This window comes from Tigriopus californicus, chromosome 6 (genome assembly GCF_007210705.1).
Source record: "Tigriopus californicus strain San Diego chromosome 6, Tcal_SD_v2.1, whole genome shotgun sequence".
NCBI lineage: Eukaryota > Metazoa > Arthropoda > Copepoda > Harpacticoida > Harpacticidae > Tigriopus > Tigriopus californicus.
The window spans coordinates 6,606,707-6,625,158 of NC_081445.1; the positions used below are offsets into that span (position 1 = coordinate 6,606,707).

Sequence of the window (18,452 nt, forward strand, 5' to 3'; positions counted from 1 at the left end):
CCAGGCCTTAATTCAGAGGTACAAGCGTTTAAAAAAACTCGTCTCAAATGATCTACCACTAATGTTATTGTTCAATAGTGTATACGATCCTAGTTCCCGCTTTCTTATTATTTCTAGCCCAAGGATATGACGTTGGTTGCACAAATGTTCAAATATAGTTGGACTCAAAATGGAATTTCACTTCCGTCTTGGTGGGAGCTGTGTCAGTGAGACTCTTTTTCAGGAGCGAAGTGGTGTCTTTTTGAATTTTGCGACGGCATTTAAGATACTTTATCTTCAGCTTCTATAAGTCAAGAATGTTTTCATGGCTGGTTGATTTTTGACAAATGTTTTTTCTTCTGGTAAAAGGCTCTCGTACATGAACTCATTTGAATTTTCGTCGGAGCTCCATGCATACTGTAAACTGACCGATGTCTTTGATTTCTCCGACACAAGGTGACTTATTTCAAATTCTATTAGCGTAAGAATTCGTCAAGCAATCATTGCAAACAAATCCATTCCCACAAAAGCAAACTAACCACCTCATGAATCTAGGGGATTACTTCCATTCATTCACACCTTGGTACAACACTCAGATGCCTTCGCAATAAGCCCTAAAGCTTTTATTCCATGGCACTCTTTCAATTGGAAACACAGAGTGCTAAACTGTGTATTTGTGCCCTTCCCTCAGATGTTGCACAGTCTATTGTTGTTCTCAGAATGCTTCCAGTATGTTTGGTCTGGTTGCAAACAAATATTAAGGGCCACTAGGGTCTATGTTTTATCAATTAGGCGAAAAAGCGGATTGATCTTGTGATTGGAGAGTCGAGAGGAAAGTGGAAACAAATATTTTGTTAGTACGGCCTCACATGAAGCCAACCGGGAACCAAATAAAACTTCTTCAGCATGCACTCAGTCGAATGGTCTGCAGATATGGGAAAGGCTGACAACACGCATTCTCGATCTTGGCCGTCGTAAAAGTTGGACCCTCGCTTATAGATCCAAAGATCCAAGAGATGGGTGTCTAATAAACGTTAGGAGCAAATCAAGATTTATTGGATTTCCCCAGTTTGCACGATGAAGTGCAAAATGAGATCAAAAGCCTCAGACCCACAACAGCGGGCTTCGAAGCAAAGTGTTGAGACCCGCAAAGCTTGGTTGTCTTTATGGAGCTTTGTTGTTGACCTTCCAAAATACAGTGTGCAAAAATTGACTCGTGACTGGATGTTATAGATATACTGTGTGTAGATATACTCTTGTTTCATCCGGCAAATAATCGAATCCAAAACCACCAGCTGGTGATGAGCTTGTCGCAATCATTGAATCAATGCCAACACTTATAAAGCATGTAAAGCATGTTATGTAAAGGAACGTCGAAAAACATTCCAAAAGATGCTTGACGATTTCCTTTATTCGAGAAATAGGACGTGACGTGCAACTTGGATTCATTATCGTTTTACAAATTCTGACCTCGATTGATTCAAAAAACGAGAGAAAAAACTGAATACATTGCGAATCAGCCAAACGGCAACTTAAAATGCTAGATAAATCCCACAACACTATGTAATGTAATTATGAATTATGTAATAATACCATGTCATGCAATTCTTAATATCAAAGTCGCGAAAGACTCTGCATTCAAGTAGTTATCCCATCATTTATTGGAACCTAATAAAACATATGATACCAACACTTATAAAGCATGTAAAGCATGTTATGTAAAGGAACGTCGAAAAACATTCCAAAAGATGCTTGACGATTTCCTTTGTTCGAGAAATAGGACGTGACGTGCAACTTGGATTCATTATCGTTTTACAAATTCTGACCTCGATTGATTCAAAAAACGAGAGAAAAAACTGAATACATTGCGAATCAGCCAAACGGCAACTTAAAATGCTAGATAAATCCCACAACACTATGTAATGTAATTATGAATTATGTAATAATACCATGTCATGCAATTCTTAATATCAAAGTCGCGAAAGACTCTGCATTCAAGTAGTTATCCCATCATTTATTGGAACCTAATAAAACATATGATACCAACACTTATAAAGCATGTAAAGCATGTTATGTAAAGGAACGTCGAAAAACATTCCAAAAGATGCTTGACGATTTCCTTTGTTCGAGAAATAGGACGTGACGTGCAACTTGGATTCATTATCGTTTTACAAATTCTGACCTCGATTGATTCAAAAAACGAGAGAAAAAACTGAATACATTGCGAATCAGCCAAACGGCAACTTAAAATGCTAGATAAATCCCACAACACTATGTAATGTAATTATGAATTATGTAATAATACCATGTCATGCAATTCTTAATATCAAAGTCGCGAAAGACTCTGCATTCAAGTAGTTATCCCATCATTTATTGGAACCTAATAAAACATATGATACCAACACTTATAAAGCATGTAAAGCATGTTATGTAAAGGAACGTCGAAAAACATTCCAAAAGATGCTTGACGATTTCCTTTGTTCGAGAAATAGGACGTGACGTGCAACTTGGATTCATTATCGTTTTACAAATTCTGACCTCGATTGATTCAAAAAACGAGAGAAAAAACTGAATACATTGCGAATCAGCCAAACGGCAACTTAAAATGCTAGATAAATCCCACAACACTATGTAATGTAATTATGAATTATGTAATAATACCATGTCATGCAATTCTTAATATCAAAGTCGCGAAAGACTCTGCATTCAAGTAGTTATCCCATCATTTATTGGAACCTAATAAAACATATGATACCAACACTTATAAAGCATGTAAAGCATGTTATGTAAAGGAACGTCGAAAAACATTCCAAAAGATGCTTGACGATTTCCTTTGTTCGAGAAATAGGACGTGACGTGCAACTTGGATTCATTATCGTTTTACAAATTCTGACCTCGATTGATTCAAAAAACGAGAGAAAAAACTGAATACATTGCGAATCAGCCAAACGGCAACTTAAAATGCTAGATAAATCCCACAACACTATGTAATGTAATTATGAATTATGTAATAATACCATGTCATGCAATTCTTAATATCAAAGTCGCGAAAGACTCTGCATTCAAGTAGTTATCCCATCATTTATTGGAACCTAATAAAACATATGATACCAACACTTATAAAGCATGTAAAGCATGTTATGTAAAGGAACGTCGAAAAACATTCCAAAAGATGCTTGACGATTTCCTTTGTTCGAGAAATAGGACGTGACGTGCAACTTGGATTCATTATCGTTTTACAAATTCTGACCTCGATTGATTCAAAAAACGAGAGAAAAAACTGAATACATTGCGAATCAGCCAAACGGCAACTTAAAATGCTAGATAAATCCCACAACACTATGTAATGTAATTATGAATTATGTAATAATACCATGTCATGCAATTCTTAATATCAAAGTCGCGAAAGACTCTGCATTCAAGTAGTTATCCCATCATTTATTGGAACCTAATAAAACATATGATACCAACACTTATAAAGCATGTAAAGCATGTTATGTAAAGGAACGTCGAAAAACATTCCAAAAGATGCTTGACGATTTCCTTTGTTCGAGAAATAGGACGTGACGTGCAACTTGGATTCATTATCGTTTTACAAATTCTGACCTCGATTGATTCAAAAAACGAGAGAAAAAACTGAATACATTGCGAATCAGCCAAACGGCAACTTAAAATGCTAGATAAATCCCACAACACTATGTAATGTAATTATGAATTATGTAATAATACCATGTCATGCAATTCTTAATATCAAAGTCGCGAAAGACTCTGCATTCAAGTAGTTATCCCATCATTTATTGGAACCTAATAAAACATATGATACAACTTGCACTTCAAAAAGCGACCAAAAGAAATTTCATGAGTTCTCGTATCTTCTACTGCAGTTGAAAACATGTATGTCCTTTCCTGTCAAAAGGGCCATATACTCTATGGCATACCAACTTCAAACCTACAAAGACTAGGATGCCAAGAGCGACTCCTAAAATATGACCTTAGACACGTCTGCACACGTCAGCACAATGAAGCATTACATGTCATTGACATTAATGTGATGGGTGTCTGACCTCTTCCTCCTCTAGACGCCACGAATGCCATCATCGACCATGAGAGTGAGCTCGTTTGATTGTGGGGGTCACCTTGTCCAGTAACTACTATTATAAACTAAACAAATGAGATGTCAACACCGACAAATGAGCTCAATAAAAAAAAAACCTCATTCGAAAGCGTAAGAGTTGAACAATTATGATTATACCTGTTCTATTTCTACAATTTGTTGCTTTAGGCTGTGGTTGTTGTATCACTAGTCGACCCTGATTGGATCCTAGAAATGTATTTTCTTCATTTTGAGGATTTCAGTGAAGATGAGATAGACTGCCAAATTCGTTTTGTTTCCGAGGGCTCAAAGCAATAAGGTCTCGATAATCCCTCTCAGAAGTATGAATATACGTACAACAGTATTTAGGTTTCTTCCAACCGAGACTCATCGTTTTCTCTCTTGCGAACGAGCTAGCCCATCTTTCCTAAGACGACTGTGCCCATATCTGAACGGTAAGGTAGACTCTCCGATATTTACAATGCCTTCCTTCTAAGTACATGTGTCTAGCAGAACGAAGAAGAAGAAGAAGAAGAGCCTGTTAGCTAGTAGGTCCGACCCTTGAAATTGTCATTTGATTGTTACTGTGTCCAATTACTCTCTGCCCTTCTCATTGTCTCGCTCGGATGGGCCCAGGTGGTGGGTCAACCTTGGCCTCCAAGGCCAGTCCTTCCACCGACAAGAAGGCACACCATCATCAACCAGTCAACCAACCAACCAACCAACCAACCAACCAACCAACCAACCACACTTCGAACTAAGTAGGTCTTCCCTGTCTCTTTGCTTCATCTGCCGAGCAAGAGCAGAAACGACGTGGAGAAAATCCCAGAGATTTGGGATTGGTCTAGTGAATTGGAAACTTTTGTTTCAAATTCTCTTCGAGCAATGCCAACCAATAATTGGCTGGGTGAAACACGAGCAGAACACAAACAGAAAGCAGGGCTCAGTGGCCATGTGTGTTTATTGTTGGCTTGTCCCTATTTTTGACGTCGCCCCTCCAGCCAAACGCTTGCCATCGACAAATAACCTCGGCCAACCTTCAACCTCCGCCTCCTGAACTAACTTGAAGGGCAAAAACACAGAACGGGGAATTGGATTAAAACAATCGAGCCTTTCAGACCTACTCACACGAACTCTTCTTATCTTGGTCCAGTGAGCAGGGATGGATTTTCGGCCTACATTTTCAGAATGGTCTCCCTCTGCCATTGCGGTTCGCTCCAAAGAGTTATGAGCTCAGATTCGGAAGATGCATAGCTGAAGATTACATGCGATGTATTGATGTCAAAAGCACAAACTGCTACGACAAATCTGGGATCCCAAGGCGATCGACGGCATGATACTCTTGATGCTCAACGAAACACCCTTTGCTTTTCACGAGGTGCATGTACAGTACTATCAAAATGATCCCCAATGCCATTAATTCTTGGAACGCTTGACATTTTTATTGTTTCCAAAGGGGCCTACTCCACCACCTAGTCAGCCTACTGGGTTTTGTGGGTATTGCTTTTTCCAGTCCGGGTATGTATACTCTTATACTCTTAAGGCATGGTGAGAAGTGTCTAAATGCATAATGGTACCCTTATTCCCTTTTTCCCTGGAGGCAAGTTCTGTCTCACAGGGATATCCCGACGTGGATAATATAACTTTCCTTTGGACTCTCGGAAGCAACGTTTGAAGGGCTCTTACCGGAGAAACGATCATACCAACAACGGCCTAACTCGTTGATCAAGCTCGTCGGAGAGAAACGAGAGTATATCGTTAACCTATATTCTATGACCCCGATCCTTGATCCTGATAGAAACAGTCTCGCAAACCCGAATCGATTCGGAATTGAATTGGAGAACACCAAAACCTATTGGTGGGTCGATTATCCAACCATTTGCACAACTTTCGCTATCGTTTAGTGAAGTACGGCTTCAGTTGGTTCCATTCTCCCCGACCTTGAGAGCGTGCAACTCCGATGAAACGCGACCATAAAGGTCGGCCAATCCCACTCAATCCCAGAAACTGAGAACTCGAGAAATAGTAGCGCGTCGTTCAAAAGGAGCCACAAAAGAGCCTTGCTCAGAAAAGATGACACTGACTATCGTATTCCCATCAATTGGCCACTTCTTACCTGAAAGGCAAGGAAAATAGTTGTGAGAACAATTAGCATGCACGCTGGCACCATGTGTTATTGGTTGTGATATTCATTGCGTTGTATTGATATTGCAGGGACGAAGGGGGTTAACCTCGTTGCAGTAATGCATGTCTCACTGTGGGAGTTTTAAAAGGTAGTAGTACTATGTATTAGGGTACAGTAGTAGTCCTTGTAAGTAGTGAGTGCATGTCCCGTGGTTGTCGGTGATCAATCCTAGCCAGTTGATATGTCATGCCACCCTTTGACAAGACGACTTCTTGGCAAAAGCAATTCAAGTAGGTAAACACACGGCAATGCAAAAGATACAATGCCACCACTGCCCTTGTATTGTAGGGTATTCTCTTCATTCCCAGATTTCGGTACTGTTTTATGGTTCCGTTTTGCGAAAAGATTGCTTGGGTCAGGCTTTCTTGGGACCTTGAGCCATTTATTAAGTTCAACTGGATTGGGAGTGAACGGCGGTTCCGGGCAATCCCCTTTCCCCCGCCTTTGATACGCCCATGACTCGTGAAGTATGAAATTGACTTTCTGAAGAGCGGGAGAAGCCGCTCGACTAATCTACCAGCAGCCCAATATTCCACGTTTTCTTTGCCAATCCAATCAATCTCACCTTTCATGGTGACCCCAATGCTTCTGATGAGCTTTTGGGACCTTTCAGTGATGTGAGTGCAAACTCGTACCAAAAATCTAACGACAAAGTTAATAACACGCTAATAAAAGTATGACTGCACTCTGATCAAGAGAGGGCAAATTGGAAAGCTTTCATAAGGAAAATACTTTTTCACATTATCTAAAGCTTCAAACTAAACAAATCTCTTTAGGGATATGTTGCTATAATGGATAGCCACCATTTCACTTATTTTGCACTTTTTCAAATAAGCGTGCGGAAATTTAGTAGAGCTTTCAAAAGAGAGAGAGAGAGAAGGACACTATTCAGAAAAGCCACAAATGCAGGGTAAATTCTGTATGAAAATGAGTAGACATGGGTTGTTAACATTTCCTTGCTGAAATGGTTTGCATGTTTTCATAATTTCGATTTCTAACATAAATATTTAATCAAGGTCTGTCAAGTTCTCGGTAAACTGGTGTGTGAAGTATTGTCAAACAATTCAAGTCTTGTGGAGCCATAACTTGTTTTAAGATACGTCGATATTAGTTCTTTCATAGAGAAAAATTTAAATGAAGCGACATTTCTTATTTCAACACATACTTGTAATATTGACACTCTGTGGTTTGGAAACAAACCTTTATGAAAGGTGAATAGTGACATTCTAGAAATGAGAAACCTTTCCACCTTTTCAGTGTAATTTTTGCCACCTTTTTTAATTCGTATTGGAACACCCAAAAAAGGCATTTCTTTACTTCAAAACATCAAATGTTTCAAATCCACCCTCTAATGATCAAGATACATTTTGGTTAGACATGTCATCTGAGTTGTGCTTTTAACCGAATGTTAATACAAACTAAGTTCTGATCATTTCAACATTACTTTCGAGGGGATATATCATATTGGACGATTAGTATCAGCTACAATCGAACTAGAAGACGTAATATTCATATTGGCGAAAATAAAAAAAAAACACGCTTTTTAGAAATAATAATCTGAAATTAGTACGGACTAAAATATAGATTAGTTTCTTGATAAATGATGTATGAAGATTAGGAGTCGGATTTGTTTGAAGTGTGTTTGGGTAAAATTAATTTTTGACCTGTCTGTTGGGCTACTTTAGGGTAAAATTACTTATTTCAAGAATTTCAACCGTAAAATAGTCATAAACCATGGATTTTAGGGAACAATTCAATTATTATCGGCAATTCGGAAGTGAGCTTTAAAAGGCATTTTTTTAAATCACAGTTTCCCCGTTTTATCAATAGTATTTACAACAATTGTTTGAAGTGAAGACGTCAGGGTGCTTCAAAATTTAAACTCAGAACAAAATGCATGTGTTGCCACTGATCTTTCTTTCATCGCCAATCTGAAGGGCATCGTAAATAGATTCTTACAAGACCAAATGAACGAAGTTTATTCAGAAATACATAAAACTTTATCATTTCCTTCAAATCAAAGACCTCAAATTTCTGAATTATGAAACTATTACCAACTTTTTCTACTTATCAAAAACTTATCAGAGTCTCAACGTCTTCGTAAGTTTTTTTGGCCAAAAGTAACAACTTAAAAGGATAAATTTTGTTTTATCTTTCATTCATTTTTCCAACCCCTCATAAAGACGAATACAATTTTGTTTTCTGATTCTCAATACAGCCCTATATAAATCCTTCTATTTGTTTAAGCCCAATACGCACTAGTTTGATGTTCTATTAATTGAACACACTTTGATTTTGGGTCAAATGATTATTTTGCTGATATGACTATGAATAGGCGAGTTCAAGACCTCGGTCTAATTTGATTGTCACTTATCTACTACTTGGCGTTAACGTAATCGGACACTCACTTCGCTCGTATCGTTCTTTTATCATTCACAAGTCAGCAAGTTAAGTGCATTTCTTTTTGTTGAAGCGGCCAAGCCTGGAGGCCCATTTTGTATGTAATGACAATGATAGCACTGATCTATGGGAAATCTGTCGTCATCTGCTTTAGCACCGTATTTGCTTTTCCATTTCGCTCGTTGTGACAGTTCTCTTCCGTCTAAGAATACGCACGCAGGTACTTTCTCCGCATTTTCTGAGATCATTGTGTGCCACAGAATTGAACGAGAACACATAGTATCATATCAATGGTGAAGTGGGTTTTTCTAAAGTTGGTTCTCCCGCCTGATCTTAAGTGCCACCAAACAGACCATTCCCATTAAAGTGACCTACCTGTTTGCTACAAATACGTACATAAATGATAAGCGCTTGTGGGCCTTTGGGCTCGATGGAAAGGATCCCTAGAGATGATTTAGTGCATTTTTGATAGCCATACTATTACTGATACATCGATAGAGCCCACGTAGTTTGTGCCATGTTTACAAAAAGGGAACTGATTATCAAAGTCTATTTAAAGTATATTTTGTTCCAAAGACAAAAGGAATACTTTTTGATCGAATCTATCCAGCTCAAGAGCTCAACTCTTAAGTGATTTTGACGTCTTTAGGTAAGCCAAGATGGAAAAAGTAGCAACTTAACCGGGAGTGTCTGTCCTTTCAATGACTTTAGGGTATAGGTTTTGTTGCATTGTATTCATACAGTTTCTTCCGTATCTACCGCATGTTGTCATCTTTGAGTAAAGGAGCAGCTTCGGACGAGATGGAAGTCGCGGTTTCTACGTCCTTGCCACAGACACTGTAGATACGGAGACACCATTGTGCGAGGGCAAGATACGGAAGATATCATACCTCAAGGACACACCCACTCACCCACATGCCAAGGTTGGTTCCTTTTTTTTTGACAAAACTGATATCATTTTGTCATGTTCACGCTTGGGCGCTCGCCCTTCACAGGTTCACATGGGATCGAGCGTACGCAGTTCCTTTCATCTCTTTGTTCTTTACACAAGTGAACATTCATCGGGGCTCCAGGATCTTTCCGTGGCATAATAGGCAATTTGGCGGACCTGCTCCCTCAAATTGGTTCATTTTGCTTTTCCTTTTCATATCTTCACTTGTCCCGTAATACGGGGGCTTTCAAGCCAATGAGTAGAAAAAAGAACCCCCAAAGGTCCACCGTCATGGCGGCCATTAGGAAATGAAACATGACGGATCGTTGAAGGTTTGCGATGTTGCACATTTCGTCGGATTTTTATCAGCAGTCATGCACAGCCACGAGGCATTATTACCTAATACCCGGACGAACTCCAAGCACGGCTGTTTCATGGCCCTCTTTTATTGAGCGGGAACGGACGAGCTTCATCCGAAAGAGTGTGCGGTGCCAAGTTTTCAGCTACAAAAGTTCACAAGTTCAATTCGCCAGAATTGAGGGGTTAATGATGACAAGGGGGAGGGAGACATTACTTTGCCCGGGATCGTCCCCTCGTCATCTATCGTCTATCGTACCACCATCAGTAATGCACGCTACCCATTCCCCTTCCCTCCTTGCCCTTAAAGTCATATTTTCTGCCAGCGACCAAAGACATAGATAGAGGGGATAGCGGGAATTCGAGTTGAGTAAAAAATATTTCTTTCAGGCAGAATGGGACAAGATCTCTAGGTTCCTTCTGAACGATCTTAGTGTCTCGAAAGGTGACTTTTTGCATTTTTTTAATGCATCTTCTCCATCAGTAGTGATTTGATCGATGAAAATATGTGGGACGAATTCCTTAATTTTGGGTGACTAATCTAGATTGTTTCACTAGCGGCAACACTTTTGCAGAGACAGAACCCTAGAGGGTGGTCCATCAGAGCGATATTCGTTTTGAAACTTTTTCCTTTCAATATCGCAATCCTTCCTTTCGTCCAGCAAATAAATGCATTTCCTGCTCATTGGTTTGCTGTGAAACAGTCTGTCAGTCAGCCGGCCTTGTTAAAGCCATCTCTCTGGTAGGTATTTCCGTAGCACTGCAAGCAAGTGGTGGTGCCTATCCTTAGGTCAGGTTATGTTAGAGCGAGGTCGTGGCGGGTGGGGTAGGTAGAATACCATGAAAAACTTTAAGTAAGGGCACAGAAACTTCTCAAACATTAAGCGTATTTCTCGAAACCATCTGCTCACAGGGAAAACTTGATGCGACAGTTTCCACGGAAAAGGGCAGAAATTATTGCCGGCCTGGCTTCAATGAATAAAACTAGAGATCCAAGTAACTTCTTCCAGAATTTTTGCTCCCTGTCGGTTAGAAAAATACTCACTGTCCTTCCATTGGGTAATGCGCCACGTGCCAGAAATACAAAAGTTCTAATCTCCCACACGTTTGTGGTCAGGGTTGGAACCGAATCGCACCACTCAACTTGCCTAGGACACCATCCACTGAAAGGCTGAGCATTGAAAAAAGTGCATCTTTCTGACCTGGATTTGGTCGTGTGGTTGCCTTTTGTCAGTGCACAATGTACTACTATAACCATGTGCAAATGTTCCTTCAAGGAACAGGATCGAGTTTGTTGTGAAGTTTTGTGTATGTGGTAGATACTTGCCAGGGTACACTCTATTTCTTCACTATTATTGTAGACATAGAACAGAGAAGCAAGGACAAGCCATGATTCCACCCTAAACCCATTTGATTATGGAAATTCTATGGTTGGAAGCCCCGCCACCAAAATAGTGTAGCTCGATCCACTCTACGTATGTCTACATACGAAGGATGCGAGTGCGTATAAAATGTGTTTCTCATTAAACGCATTCATATCATTTGCATGTCAATGGTTGAAGACGTGAAAACGTGTCATGGACAGACAGACGACTAGATCGTCTTCCAGTCGAAAAGAACCTGAACACTAAGATTAGTTCTATCTTGGCTATTACACAGGGTTATGATCAAGTTAGATGCTGCATTTCAAGTATTTATGGTCGAAAAGTAGTCACTAGACTCCGACAAAAAATGTTGTTCGTATATCGAGCAAAAATTCGAGAGGGTAACACCAACCAGTTTTCTTCCCAATGCCTCGCTTCAGATTTTTCGCTCATCGGTCGGAGTCTATTAGTCACTAATTCGTTACTTGAAATTGCAAACCTGTTGCGTTTTGATCAAAATTGTTCAAAGCAAATCGAATCGCTAAAGGTTGGTGTTAATGAATAGTCAGACAGTACACGCATGCCAAATTGAATTTTCCGGTGTGGAATTTCCTGATTGCATGAAATAATGTTTTCCTCTATCTGACATGAACGCGAAATGTGTTTGTTGGAAAACTTAACCCAAAGCTGCTTTGTCTCAAGGTGAAAAAAAACTAAGGTTAATTTTTATTTTAGATAAATGACTTCATAAATGATAATAGTCTAGATAAATAGTTTAGATAAATGACTCATCCACATACCTGAAAGCAACGGAAGCTAGTTGGTGTTCTGTAACCATTAACGAAAGACATCATTCATCAGCATTAAATAGCGTTGAACTACATATTTGTCAACTACTTTTGATGCTAGAGCGTGCAAGTTGGCCTTCGTAAAAACACTTTTTACGGCACAGTATTGTTCTAAATTTTCCTTTAATTAAAACAAACAGTCCATTGAACCCAATGGTGCAGATTGGTGGAACAAGAAAACAATATTGTGAGGTCCCAATTCAAGTTGCTTTTCTCGTCTAGTATGCGAGCAGGGTACTATTACTCTACCACGTCCCATTCGGCAAACTCGGGGTCCTATGTCTCTATTGAAGTGAGTCCAAGCGTGAGAAAAATACGCCCAAATGTAGGAACTCCCCTGTCAAGTCCCAAGCTCCAACCGCCAACCCAATGAAAAGGTTTTCCAAAGCCTCGTCGACCTTCAGCTCACATCTTCGTGGATCTTGGGCCATCGTCGTCATAGTTAGTGCAAGCGAAGATCGCACAACCAGCGGCCTTACGCTTACAACTAGGATGGACCCAAGGCCACAATGGATCGATTCAGTCCGATTGTTTTGGATAAAAAAAATCCTGAAAATGACCATGGATTGGTATTTACCTTCATGTCGGGAAGACTAATCGTCTGGAAATGATAGCACAGGCGCGATATTATTATCATTTTTCGGGCTCTAAGATTTTCTGAAAGGTATCTGATTCTATGCGTTTTAAGAGCATCCGTGAGCTTTGTGATGTGCACCCATAGGGAGTTTGGTGGTGACTTTATAACTGATTTGTATTTGACTAATACGGTTTATATGTACATGACAAGAATGCATGGGATGAATATGAGCAGCATGCTCGATCCACAACAGGGTTTAGGGTCAGTTCTAGTGGTCGTAGAATCTTAACGTGAGTTTCAAGAGCTCTTTCCATCCCTCAAAAATCTAGATATGTTCAAAGCATTGAAGTCCTCCTCTCGTCTTTCTCGAATTCTTCATTGTTCAATTGTCTATAATTCATTTTTTCTCAGAGGATGCGTCGGGGTGGTAACTTTCAGAAATTTGAACAACATTCCAAATCGAACTCTAAATCGTTGGTCGATCAAATAATACGTATATGAATGAAAGTTAAGTAAAATGAATAAATTTATCTTCTTGAACTGTTGGGATTCCAATCTCAGTAACGGTAAGGAGGTCCGCAAAAAATTGAAATAAAAATAGAGAAAAAAAAATAATTAAAACAAGATTATAGGATCTCCGGGTGGATAAGGTATTGTTAGAAATTTGCTTAGAATGGAAAATCTATACTTTAATTTAAGAAAAATTAAGGAATTACAATCCTTGTAGCGGTTAAAGCCACTCCGCGAAAAATCTTAAGAGAACAAAAATGCGTCAAGTCACCCAAGGTAAGTTTGGATTCCAGTCGTGTTAAGTACTACGGACATTTTTTACCTGCCGTCTTGATCAATGATGGGTGCAGAAATGGGTTTTTGGAAATTGGAAAGGGCCAATGGCAACGACTTCATTTCAGATGGACATTTATCATTGAAAGTATGAGGAAAGTCGGCCAAGTTTTCCATTTCAAACTGAGGCCCTGTCTGGCCCTAAGAGCAAGCTTGACTGTACAGCAGAAAAGAAAGTTTCATGGATCGAAAAGGCCCCCGAAAAATTGCGCTTTTCGATGATGGCGTGCTCCACGAAAAGGAAGCACTAATTCAGTTCCATTCTCGGTAGGTAGTTCATACGAAGTTCTCCTGTGCACATATGACTGAGCCAGAACGAAACACTTTGCCATGCTTCTACACAAGTTCGAGACATTCGGGCTATTTGTTCCGTGTTCCACTTGGGTTCCTAATGTGTCAGAACTTGATCTACGATCTTCATGTTCGAGGATGGGTGACTGGTTAGCAATAGCTTGCTCGGTTTGTAGTGGGAAAAAGTGACTGAGGATTTCATTTGTGCACACTGTCCGAATCAAGTGCAGAAAACTTGCGTGACATCCAAGTGCTCTTTAGTCCTCTAAAAGTTGAAAGTGGTCCAGTCCACAAATTATGATAAGATATCACTCTTTGGGACTGACCTTGCTCCAAACCCACCGAGACAGACGAGCGAGAGGAGACTTTCGTCAGTCTTTAGACCTTTGAAAGAAAGGTCAGATGGGCCATAAAACTACAGAAGGACAGCTCGCTCAAAGCCCGTCAGAGCCTCCAGATTAAGCTTGTCAAGGTCTTTTGCCATTCCGAAACAACCTGGCTCGAGGAATGAAAGAAGAAAAAAAATGAAAAAAAACCACCAAGTGTTTAAGTGTTTAGGAAGACTTCTTTGCCTTTTCCGAACTTATTAATACTTGCTTTACTCATTGCAACAAAGTCACTATCATACATCTTCATGAACACCGATGACTATTCCCTTGGCTTAATCTTATTTCTCATTGTCTGACCGACACATGGATGAGGGATTCAAAACAAAATTAGCTCCGCTGGATTGGCACTTAGAATATGGGTCAACCCTCATACATCATATCACATGGCACATCGTTTCCGACAGGTTTATCTGACGGAGCTTACGAAGAATACGGAGGGACAAAGGGGAGAGGGATAGTTGAATACCCTCAACCCTTATGAATAAAATATTTTTATTCACGACCAGTTTCCAACATGAAAGGCTCTTTCGTCTTGAATGGCCCTCCTTCAGGAAATTGACCCAAATACGTACCTACGTACGTACGCATTTGCTTTCGCCCAAGGCACCATTGTTAAGGCGAATTATGCTTCACGTGCGTGGATCAATGCCTCCAGGTAGAAGACAATTAGCCAGCCTTTTCCTCAAAAGAAGGAGAAAGAGGGAAAAAGAGAGAGAGAGAGAGAAAGGCCTTTGTTTTTGATGAGGGAGGAAAAAATCGAACTCATTATCGCCTGGACGATTTCAAGAGTAATCGCCACCTAATGAATCCAATTGTTTTTCGTGTTGCCATAAATAGACCTTCGTGGCATTGAACGTGAGAAATGAGGTCGACCTGGGCGAGTCTATCAGACGCTCTACCATGCTAGACTCCTCTACTATAGACTCTGCTAATGATAATCGTGTCGGGCAGTAATAAAAATGCCTCCTCATTCCAATAACACACTCGTATAATATTTCTTGATCACGGATTCCACTACCGATCGCCTTTAATGGATCGATGGTACGGACTCTGGTTGATCATTTCTCACTCTGAGATTTTCGGAGCGAGTTGTTTTCTTCTTTCTTCTACCTTCTGTGGATTGGAAACAGTGCCTACACAGGGGCGGCGGAAAAAAGCACCCAAAACCAAGAAAAAGCGAGAGATTTAGTAAATTGCGATTTAATAAAATTCTCCCCGTTTTTTCATAAAGTTCTCTTCAAAATGCGTAAGTAAGCCCCTCGCCCATTATTGAGCCCTGCTTTGGTCCTTACATTTTTCAGACACGAACCTCCCAAATGTAAGGCACTTAGGTCCTATATTCTATTTTTAAGTTTATTACCAAACTGCGTCAACTTAATGTTTCAAATGTTGTATAATAATAATTACTAAGGCAAACAAGTGTGAAAACAAATCTGAAAAATGATGTTCTTCACATTTTTCCAAGTGTTGGAAGGGCTTAATGTACATGAAATTACGCACTGTTAGTGCGGATCGGGAAAGTGCAATAATTGTCGGGAAAATGCGTCAAGTGCCAGCCATAGTTTTCAGGGCATAAAGCCCAAGAGTCGCGGGAAAGCGACCTCACGATATGGAGGCTCTGGCCGGATGAGCTGGATGCTAACTGGCACCATTGAAAGAAAGAAAAGAAGAGTAAATAAGTTCGTTGTGGTTTTCTACTGCAGGTTAATCGGTAACCATGGAACAATGCCACTCCAGCCGATTGAAGGCAACAACTCTACCATCAATAACCATATACAAACTCTTAAAACTAATCTGCCTGGCTGTTTCGTAATGTATTATCTTGGCCTTGCTCCCACTGCCGTTAACACCCTCGAAGTGTGAAGATGCATAATCTATACTAAGCATCTTTACCTCAAAGTAATGACACTAATTGGAACATATCATAAGGAATAACGCAACCTCGCGTTATATTCTTACGTTAATATTTATTCATAGGAAACGGAGCGGAAGTGGCGATGATTTGAGCCTGCAAGGCTCTTTGTAATTGCTTCGCTCCACCCATTTGCTCCAAGGCTGTTTGCTTGTCTGTCAACTCTGTCACAAGTATTTGAGATTTGACTGAAAAATTGTTCTTTTCAAGGCAGTATTCACGAGGGTTACCCGCGAGCCCAGGCTCGCGTGACTTCGGGAATTCAGCAGTTGTTCTTGAGTTTCATTGTCAAACCAACAAGCCAAAGTGATGGAGCATGTTCTCAAGCCCATGACTGGATACTACGAACGACAAACGACGACGACAATGGAAATGATATTTTATTACAACTTGACATGAACGAGCCTAGTCACCTTTTCATCACGCGATCTGTCTCAAGGCTGAATCCCCTTTGTTGTCTGTCGATCATGGATTGGATGGAAATCTATTTTCTTAAATGGACAAGGCTCATTGAGAGCCATTGGAAAAAAAAATATGACAAGAAATTCTCATTTGCTGGATAGTAATGCTCATCACCTGCGATTTTGCATATCTTTCTGTCCCAGTGTAACCTGTATTTGACCTGAATTTGACCTGTAGTTCAAATTCAAACTTGACAAACCGCCAATGTACTACTGAGGCCTATTTTGTTACATGTAAGAGTACTCTAATTGTTAGTGGTGCTCTAGTATCACGATTTTCATTAATGCCAGTGTCAAGCATAAATCCAAGCCTTAGGCAAGCGCATGACTAGGGCAAATAAACTGTGAAATATGCCCATGTACACATGGCCATGTAGGCATAGTGATAGTAATAGTGCATCGGCATTGTTAGGTATTGAGAAATCCAATGGAAAACATTTTCCAACCAAGCCACACGGATATCGAGCTTAAATAATATTTTTATTATCCGTGGCAACATGTAGTAATCTACTTCTCGAAAAAGGCCACTTTCCCGATGCATCTCCTGCGGTTGCTATTAGTAGTTGTAGTAATGATAGTAGTGGTGATGAGTAGGAAATTGTAGGCACCACACCAATGAGTGGACGAGTGGGCAGGAAGAGGGCCCATTTGATCCAAGTTGCATGATATGTTTCTGAATGAGGCCACTGGGGTACCTTCTGGAGCAGGTTAATCAGAGAGGTCAATGGGAAAACAAAGTGGGAAGATGGGCCAAATGAACTTGGGATGGTGGAGCCCATTCAGGAGGATGGACCAAAGAAGACAATGTTGTTGTTGTTGTTATTGTTGTGACTATCATTGATGATGACGATGATGAAGGTGATCAGCAACTACAATGAGGACCAAGCAGAACAATGGTATGAACGTATCCTTGCTCCCGCCTCTCTCGCCATGTACTTCTTTGCCTCGGGATAAGCGCACTTTTAGATAACTTACAGGAAGAAAGAAAAAAAGTGAATGTGCCCAAGGTCAATCAAGGCCTGGGGAATGGGCGGATGGGCTTTCATGGTTTAAGTGATGGCCAACGAATAGTACCTGCTTTTGTTCTACATGAGGTACTCACTCTCCTTCTTCTTATGCAGGCTGAATACGTTGTAGATAAGGTGGGTGTTATGCTGTTCAAATAAGGAGCAGACGGAGCTTGAACAAATAACCGAGCGGCTCGGGATCGTATGTATATTCATAAGTTTCTCTTCTCGAGCAACAAATAAAACCACAAACGGAAGTTCCGCTCCTACAATTGAAGTCGCTCCCCCAACTAAATATCTTCTCAATCCCTAGTCCCACCCCACCCCTTTCCTTTCAATCTCCGCTTTGTTCATGTTTCATTCTCCGGTTGTCTATAGAACGAAGGACCCGATTTGGTTTTCACTGCTTCACTTCTATTGGGAGAGAAATAAGCGGGGAAGAAGAAGTGTGGCTCAATCCAGGAATACTTGATGAATTGGTGGGAATCAGGCCATGATCAGCGGACTGGGATGAACTCCTCCAGGAGGGAGGGATGGCGATTATGATGATATCACAACAGCCCCTGAGACGCTCTGGATGGACCTCGGGACCAGTCTAACCCCTCCACGCAACGCCAGATCCATCCAGGAACGACACTAGGAAAAGATGGAATCGTTTGCATAGAATACATTTACTCATGTGTGCGGTGTGGCCTCGTTCCTCGTTTCCTGCACATATTAATACATACGCAGACAGATATAGAATTAGAAGGAGAGTGAGGCCAGGGGATGAATGGAACGGATTGGATGAACCTCGTCGATTCAGTCATAACTCT

At 40.4% G+C, this 18,452-nt stretch overlaps 1 protein-coding gene across 1 annotated transcript in view; it reads right to left on the reverse strand.

Annotated features, from left to right (window-relative positions):
* LOC131882746 (innexin shaking-B-like) overlaps nt 1–18,452 on the reverse strand; it is a 74,963-nt gene that overhangs the window by 25,665 nt on the left and 30,846 nt on the right. The gene's annotated exons all lie outside the window — the stretch shown is intronic.